Source organism: Marmota marmota, unplaced genomic scaffold (genome assembly GCF_001458135.2).
Source record: "Marmota marmota marmota unplaced genomic scaffold, marMar, whole genome shotgun sequence".
In the NCBI taxonomy this organism is placed as follows: Eukaryota; Metazoa; Chordata; class Mammalia; order Rodentia; family Sciuridae; genus Marmota; species Marmota marmota.
Genome location: NW_026000093.1, coordinates 31,457,563 through 31,466,039, shown reverse-complemented (window position 1 = coordinate 31,466,039; position 8,477 = coordinate 31,457,563). Strand labels below are relative to the sequence as shown.

The 8,477-nt window shown below is 33.0% G+C and overlaps 1 pseudogene; it reads left to right on the top strand.

Moving 5' to 3' along the window:
- Positions 1-5,079: 5,079 nt before the first annotated feature.
- On the top strand, positions 5,080-6,249 carry LOC107142293 (annotated as a pseudogene).
- The last annotated feature ends 2,228 nt before the right edge of the window (positions 6,250-8,477 follow it).

Sequence of the window (8,477 nt, the reverse complement as noted above, 5' to 3'; positions counted from 1 at the left end):
AAAATGTTAATAGTCACACTTCTTAAAAACAGATGCTTTTTGTTCATGTATTTTAATAATAACAGTACTTAAAATAGATTCAGTAAATCTGAAAATAAAATTATTTTCACATTGTTACATGTGTATTCAAGCCTCAAGGAAAATTGTCATGTAATGAAACATCTTCCCCACGACGTTGAAAATCCTTTACAAATTCTGTTCTAAAGCCTGTATTATCCTTGTGTGGTACATGACAATGTGATAATGACATTTACTTCCAGGTGAAAAGTCAAACAGAGAAGACTTCAAAGTATATGCCCATCTCCAGTATGCAAATTAGGGTCCCATTAAGATCAATCACATTTACTTACAGTGTTTGCATTCACTTCTCTTGACACTTTGCAGCCAATATGTAGTTTGGATTATTGAGTCATAATTTTCTGATATAATTTCTGATTATAATTATTTTAAATGATTTTATATGTCCAGAAATTATTATTAAAAACAAAATAAAACAAAATAATAAAATCCAATTTCATGTATTATGGGTTAAATTTTTATTTTAGATAATAATTTTTTTTTTTTTTGCTTTTGTTTTCATCAGCATTGGGGATCAAACCCAGGACTTTGCACATGCTAGGCAGTCTTTACCACTGAGCTACACCCTTAGTCCCATGCATATATTTAAAGAATGGATTATACATAAAACAAAACTTGGGTCACAATTGATTTGAATTTAATTTAATTTCAGAAAACATGGCTGTTACCATTTTTAACATTATGATGAAGTAATATTGGAATTAGTAGTATTGGTCAAGGAAACTATTCCTATGAATAAGAAGGAAGATTTTTAATTTGTGTACTACATGAAAAGATTTCAGGATTTCTCAGAAATCAGTTATGCAACATTTCATGACTAAAGAAAGAGTTTGAACAAAGGTGAAAATAATGCTTCCATTTTTTTATATGAAGTGTATACATGCAAAGCATCCTGTCCTACATTTTTTAGATTGAAATAATGCCAAATGTAGTATAAGTACATTTTTTTGAGTCACTTATCAGTCCAAGGCTACACAACATTAGAAAGCTCTTGACATGTAATACTACCAAGGAACTTCTTAGATAGATGTAATCATGTGACAGGTAAACAAAATGCATTTTATATATACATATATAGATATACACACACACACATACATACACACACACACACACACACACATAAATAGTTCATTGATGTTTCCTAAATCAATGAATTTTTAAGATGCAGTACAAAACAACTCTCTTATCTTTCTTTTTAAATACTTAATTAAAATATTGATATTAATCTTTAAAGGAAATTCAGAACATTTGAAATTTATTTAATTGAAATTATTTCTGTGGCCCTGCCTATCTGCCTTCTGGATTTCATTAATGCAGAGGACAACAGACATCTCCATTGGCTTAAGTTTTAGTGTTACTTTTATGTCATTAGCAATTCCCAGTTTGATTAGTTTGATGGTCAAAATTATACAGTAATAGTTTAACTTCCTAGTTTCTGGAAAGAGTATATGTCTCATAGTACACCAACAATATTACATATTCTGCATTTTTCTGGACTTTTACTTCAGAAAGCTTATATCTTATTTCCCTAATATCTATTACTGTTTGTCTCCCTCCTTTGGATTTATCCTAGAGAATAAGGTTAATGATGTCTGACATTTTCTTTCACACTTCAGGTCTGAAATATTTTTGTAACACAAATCTAAAGCATCAGCAATCATGATCATATATATTCTCACAAAGTTAATTTCCATTTTGTAGCGAAAATTTACCATCGCTGTCTTATTTAAAAGATAGCATAGCATTGTAGCACCTAATTGAGATTAAGCATTTGCATTTTCTTGGTTACTATTGAATATGAGCACCATAAAATATATTTTGCTGGCAATACTGTATTTAACACTGCCTATTTACTTAATAGTTTGTCTCGTCAGCATTTAAAGTTCCTTGTATGTCAGTCCTTTGCCCTTTGTCTTATGACTATGCCCTTATCCATCTCTTATGCATTTCTGTGTTTGTGATGACTTTGGCCAGACCTAACATTTATCCATTTCCAATTTTAATGCCCAGTGTTAAGGACCACTAGATGTGCTTTCTTCCTGTGAATTATAATGCCAGAATCAACTGTCCAAGAGCTGTAAAAAGGAAGTATCTCTCAAAATAGCCCATTAACTTGTCTCCCACACTCTGATATATTTCTCTTGCAAAAAACACAGTAATATTTCAGTGCAAGTCTGAGCATGATGATCTGTTTTAGAATCCATCAGTGATGTTTCTCAGTGATTGGGATAAAGGCCTGAGTCCACGATGTCATTCATAAAGCCTGAAACCTGATCAGAGCTCATGTCCCCCCTTCTTCCACAGGCTTTCCCTGCTTCTCTTGGCTGCTATCTGCTTTCCTCTGCTCAGAGATTCTCTTCTTCCAACCCCTTCCAGCCTCCAATTTAGCACCTTTTTGAGAAAGACTTCCCTTCTCTCACACACTTGGAAATGTCCCCCAGCAACATTCTCACAGCTCCATAGACTTTGCATCTCTTGCCCCACTTGTAATTCTCTAATTATTCATGGAATTTTATCTTAGTGAATGTTGTTTTTTCTAGTTTTTCAGTAGTAAGAGGGCAAAAAGCATCATCTGTTTTGCTTACCCTAGAATCATTCTTATTGGCAGGAAGTCTGATACCCAGTCAATATTTAGTGAAATAAATAAAAGGATACTCAATATTATGGAACAAAGGACAATATCAAATCAAATAGTTCTCTATGATGCAGGAATGTTTAGAGACTTACATACAAGCTTGCATTCTAGCTTTCAAAGCAAGTGATACAGTTCAAACCCACATTCCCTTGGTTATAATTTCAAAAGCCTTCAAATCAAATTATTTTAGCTTAATTGATTTGCTAATAGGACTTGCACTAAACTGATATGAGATAACCCATGGCCTTTATTTGTTTCATATTTAGTGTGAATATTCATACATAGTGTGCAGAGAATTGATTCATATATTGTTTATCAACTGATTTCCTTTTTCAAAATCAGAGGTAAACAATTCCAACTAATTCATCAGATTCCCAAGATTTACAGTAAGGTATTCCAGGCCACAAGATAGAATTGTGCAACTTTATGTACATCATGACATTTGTTTTCTACTATCCATCTTAATATATCTTAAAATATCTCCAAGAAGTGTTCCAGAAAATAATTTTTTGTGGAAAGTGAAAAGACTGGTGGAGAGACTAGTGGATGATATGTCAAGGTCATTGTACTGTCATGTGTGACTAATTAAAACAAAAAACAAAACAAAACAAAACAAAACAAAAAGACTGGTAGAGAGTACAAGTTAACTTTTCACCCAGCTCTTAAACCACCAAGGATTTTGATAATAGGTCATGTACTGCCATCTCTGGAAGAAATATTTTCTTTATTAAACTATTTGATGTAGGTAAATGTTTCCATTTATGGTTAATATATTTTTCAAACTGGACTTAGTTGTAGTTTCTTATATTGCAAGTGCTGTTTTTTTCTTTTTATTTATCAACATTGGGAGGATCACTGTTCTTTAGGTATGACAGATTTTGAAGTTAGAATGTTCTCTGTCACAATTAAAGTTCATGTCTATGCAACTTAGAAAACTCAATCTTTCTTATCTATAAACAAATATAACTGACTTCATTTTTTGCACAAAGAAATTAAGAAAATATAGGATGTATAAACATTTCTCAAAAATTTTGTCATTAAGAAGACAGTTATAAAAGAAGCCCATCTTATCAATAAGGTATCTCTATTATGTTATTTGTATTGTATTGAAAAAAGTGATGACTGCCAAAAGCTTAGGCCATTTCAGAAAATCAGATTGTTATATTAAACAGATTCTGTAATAAAAAGCTATTAGATTCAAATTCCACATTTGCTTCATTAATATACTTATAAAAATATTTCAAATAAGGGAAATGTAGTATAGGGCAAGAAAATAATGTTATTGTTGAACAAGTTGCCATGATCACAAAGAATTTTTTTTAAAGAATCTCCATCAATCAAAGCACTAAGACAGAATACAATTCATCCACGTTGAAAAGTCTGATTCTGTTTACCTCTGGAATTCAAAAGCAACAATCCAGAGAATTCGGTCAGGTTTCAGTCATGGATTGTCACTCTTGAATTCCAGAGGTAAACAAAATCAGACTTTCAACATGGGTGAATTGTATTCTGTAATGGGAGATATAGTAATGTAAAAGGAAATGCCCATGTGGGTCTTGCTATAGAAATGAACTATAAAGTCATAACAGGTGGGTTTGAATACTGCATCTGCTACTTACCACCTTCATACTAGGGCAAGCAGCCTTTCTGTTTCCTTATCTATGGTAGTGATATCTCCAAATCACAGGGTTGATTTTATATTCAATGACATAGAACAAAGAAGTTTTTAAAATATGATTAACACTCAAAGATGTTATCTGTATTATTTTGGTGAATTTGGTTTGTCTCTTAAGGCATATAAATTAAGTATGTATGCCTATTAATTAAAGCAATACTATTAAACAGTATAAATTCAAATTTAGTTTGTTCATAGAGATTTAGTTATGCCAAGTATTTGCTCTGATTCTAAGTGCATATTCCTATAAAATATATTTACAACTCTTAATAAAGACCACTATTCAAGGATTATCTTTAAGTTATTTTGTGTGACAGAAATCACATATGGATACAATAATTAAAATATTTATTGTACTTAAATTCTTCTATCTAGGATCATTCAATTTGCACTAACATCATGTACCCAACAAGAGAAAAGACATGTGAAAATCATCTACTTAATCTAATAAAAAAATAAAAATACTAAATACTTATCTATCTTACATTTAATGTACTAAGGTCCTAATAATGATACAGTTGTCATCATTTAAGTCATATGTTATGCTATGTTGAAATATAATCAGTTAAATTAAATGAAGTTAAATTAAATGAAACATATGATGTAAAAGCAATTTGAACATCATGAGAAACACACTATTGGGCTGCAGTTCAAGATAAACCCATCCCGCTGAAGCTGCAGTAGCAAGATGGCATTGGCGACAGAGTGACAGGCCTGGCCCCAACTCAGCAGGCCGCTCTTCTTGCCGGCTGCCGTCCAGAAACATGAGGCATAGCCTAAGTCACTGGGAAAACTACGCAGAAACTGCTTTCTGGTCATTGTTGGAGAGATATATAAACTGTTCTGGAAGATCAGGGAAGGCTCCTTTGGGGACATTTATCTGGTGATGATCATCACCAACTGTGAGAAAGTGGCAGTGAAGCTAGAGTCTCAAAAGATTAGGCATCCCCAGTTGTATGACAGCAGACTCTGTAAAGATTCTTCAAGTGGTACCACCCTGGAAAAGTGCTAGTCATGCTAGTCATAGGCTAGTCATGTGCGAGTCATAGATCTTCTGGGACCCAGCCTTGAATATCTCTTCAACTTCTGTTCAAGAAGATTCACAATGAAAACTGTACCTGTGTTAGCTGGACAGATGATCAGTAGAAGTGAATATGTGCATTCGAAAAATTTTATACATGGAGGCATTAAGCCAGTGGGTATTGGGTGGCACTGTAAGAAGTTATTCCATACTGATTTGGGTTTGGCAAAAAAATCATATAGACAGCAAGACAAGGCAACACATACCACACAAGATTAAATCCTCACTGGCACTGTCCACTATGCTAGCAGGAATGTACATCTTGGTATTGTGCAGTCACTGAGATGACATGGAATCATTATATGTTTTGATGTATTTTAATAGAATCAGCTGCCATGGCAAGGACTGAAGACTACAATAAAGAAACAAATATATGAAAAGATTAGTGAAAAGATGATGTCCACTTCTAATGAAGTTTTAGGTAAAGGGTTTCCTACAGAATTTGCTATGTACTTAAACTATTGTAGTGGGCTGTTCTTTGAGGAAGCCCCTGATTACATGTATCTCAGGCAGCTATTCCACATCCTTTTTAGTACCCTGAACCACCAATATGAGTACAAGTTTGACTGGACAATGTTAAAGCAAAGAGATGCATGGCAGGAAGCCTATCCAGCAGACCGAAACCCCCATAGGCAAGCAAACTGGCAAAAGGAGCAGTAACGTGAAAGGTTTCTCAGCATCCCTTGAAGAACAAAAGAAGCAGAGCAGATGATTGGAGCAGCATTTGTTTCTCCCCAAATCTAGAAGTTTTAGTTCATATGTACTCTAGCCAGTGGTTGTGGACTACCATTTACTTGATGTAAAGAACTTAATTTCAGTATCTACAGGCTCTGGTAGCATTGTTGATGCTATATTACCAGTTATAGTTCCTGTAATTTTGAATATTAACTGAAGTAGTGAAATCTGTTGTCAGGTTTTGACCACATTTTTTTCAAGTGGAAAATTTAACTACATTGGTGGGGAAATTATGCATATGCCATTTTTTTTGAGAAAACATTTTATTTTGAATTCTGCAGCTTTGAGATCTTGTTTCAGAAGAACAAGATAACAATCTTCAGACAGAGTTGTGATGGTATTGAATACTCACAATTGTGCAATCTTAGGGTGTTTCCACCCCTAGGGTGTGCAAGATGTTCAATTGAAACATTCTTTAATTGGTTGGCTTCTTGTTTGCGAGACAGCTGATGTGGTAGCAATCAGAGTCCAGTATTTGAGCATATAAAGGACACTGCCTGCTTACTGTGCTAGAAATAATAGCATCTAAAGTGAACACTTAAGAAATAACAGTGACTACTAGATTATCCTTAGGACTCTGTATTAATTCTATACTGTTCTTGGTATTTTTAAAAATTATATTTTTCACAGAAATTTAGTTAACATCTTGCAACTGAAAATTTATGTATGTTGCCTAGATAAATGAAATCACTGTAAACATCTATGTGATCTGGGAATTTGTTTTTATTTTGAGATGGGAACTTTTTTAAGTTTATAAAAAGTAAAAACTGTTTCTGTAAGAAAATAAAGTTTTTTTAAGTAACAAAATGCCTTGCTATAAAATAAATATATCCCCAATATTTGGTTAGAGTACTTCAAGCCACGTGTTACAAGATATTCCTTTGCAAGTCTATTAAGATTTAGTTATAAATTCTCAATTTTTTAATATATTTTTTCCATTTGGTCTGAAGGGAAAGGGCATTCTGAAAAAAAAAAAAAAGCAAGAGTAATATGAAAAGTTTCTAAGAATCAATTGAAGAACAGAAGAAGCAGAGCCGATGATTGGAGCAGCATTTGTTTCTTCCCAGATCTAGAAATTTTAGCCAGAGTACATACCTAGTACTGCAGCACAATACCAGGTACTGCAGCACAATATCTAGTACTGCAGCACAATACCTAGTACTGCAGCTGCCAGAGCTTGGCATGCTTGCTTCCACAGACTAACAGGTAGACTGATTTTGAGTAAGAATGAAAGCATTGAAGAGTTTAATTACAAAATGTTTTCATTTAAAATATTTTTGAAATGGCTATAAGCAGTTGACTCTAAACCTTGTGAAGTTTCAAGTGCTTATTAACCCTTTAGCCCCAATCTGCTTCTATAAGTTACCAGTGTGCATGTACCTTCTCTCAATCTTATTTATGTGTTCTTTTTTTCTCTGGCTCAAGAAAGGAAACCTTACCAATGCTAATTCTTTAGTGTAATTTATTCATTCATAGAATGTCAGGATAAATTAAAAGTATATTTTTTTTCTGAAAAAAAAAAACAATTTATCAAAAGTTTCTTATGCTTACATGCATCCTAGCAAAATTCTTTCCTAGTTATTAGGTACTAGGTATTGCTCTAGGATTTGAGAATACCTGACAGAAAACAAAACATACCATGACCATGATCTTATTGTACTAAGGATAATAACAAGTGTATTTCTGACTAATTTTTATAAAGAATAAATAACATAGGCATTATATCTTTCCCCTTGTCTCAATAGTACTTGATTATAGTTTTTTTTTGAAGCCACCTTTGAACAGGACTTCCAATTTGTAATTAAATGTAGTCTTTTTTATATCAGAGAATAGGAGTTATGTCCATTTTAAAATACCATTGTTACTCAGCTCTTGAATGAATAAATTAATGAGTGGTGCACAGTAAACATTCAAGTCTAAGGTTGAATATAAAATTCTGTCTAAGCAAGCCTCTACTCAAGAGTGATACAAGTGATATATTTTATCCATCAGAGCACTGTTATTTAATTTTTCATAAAATTATAAAAAATGGAGAGTTGAATTCTAGGGTTTGACATGTGCTATCTTTTTAATTGAGCAGTGGATGGTGTTTTACATTTAGACAATAGTTTAATAAAAATGCTTTTACTCAAAATATGAAATATTTGAACAGCCATTGAATGTGCAGTTTGGAACTCAGCATGGGGGAGGGGTGATGATGCCTCCTGTTTTCTATGAATTAATACATTTCATTTGCGATTATCCAAAGAGCAATCTGGTGCCAAATTTTG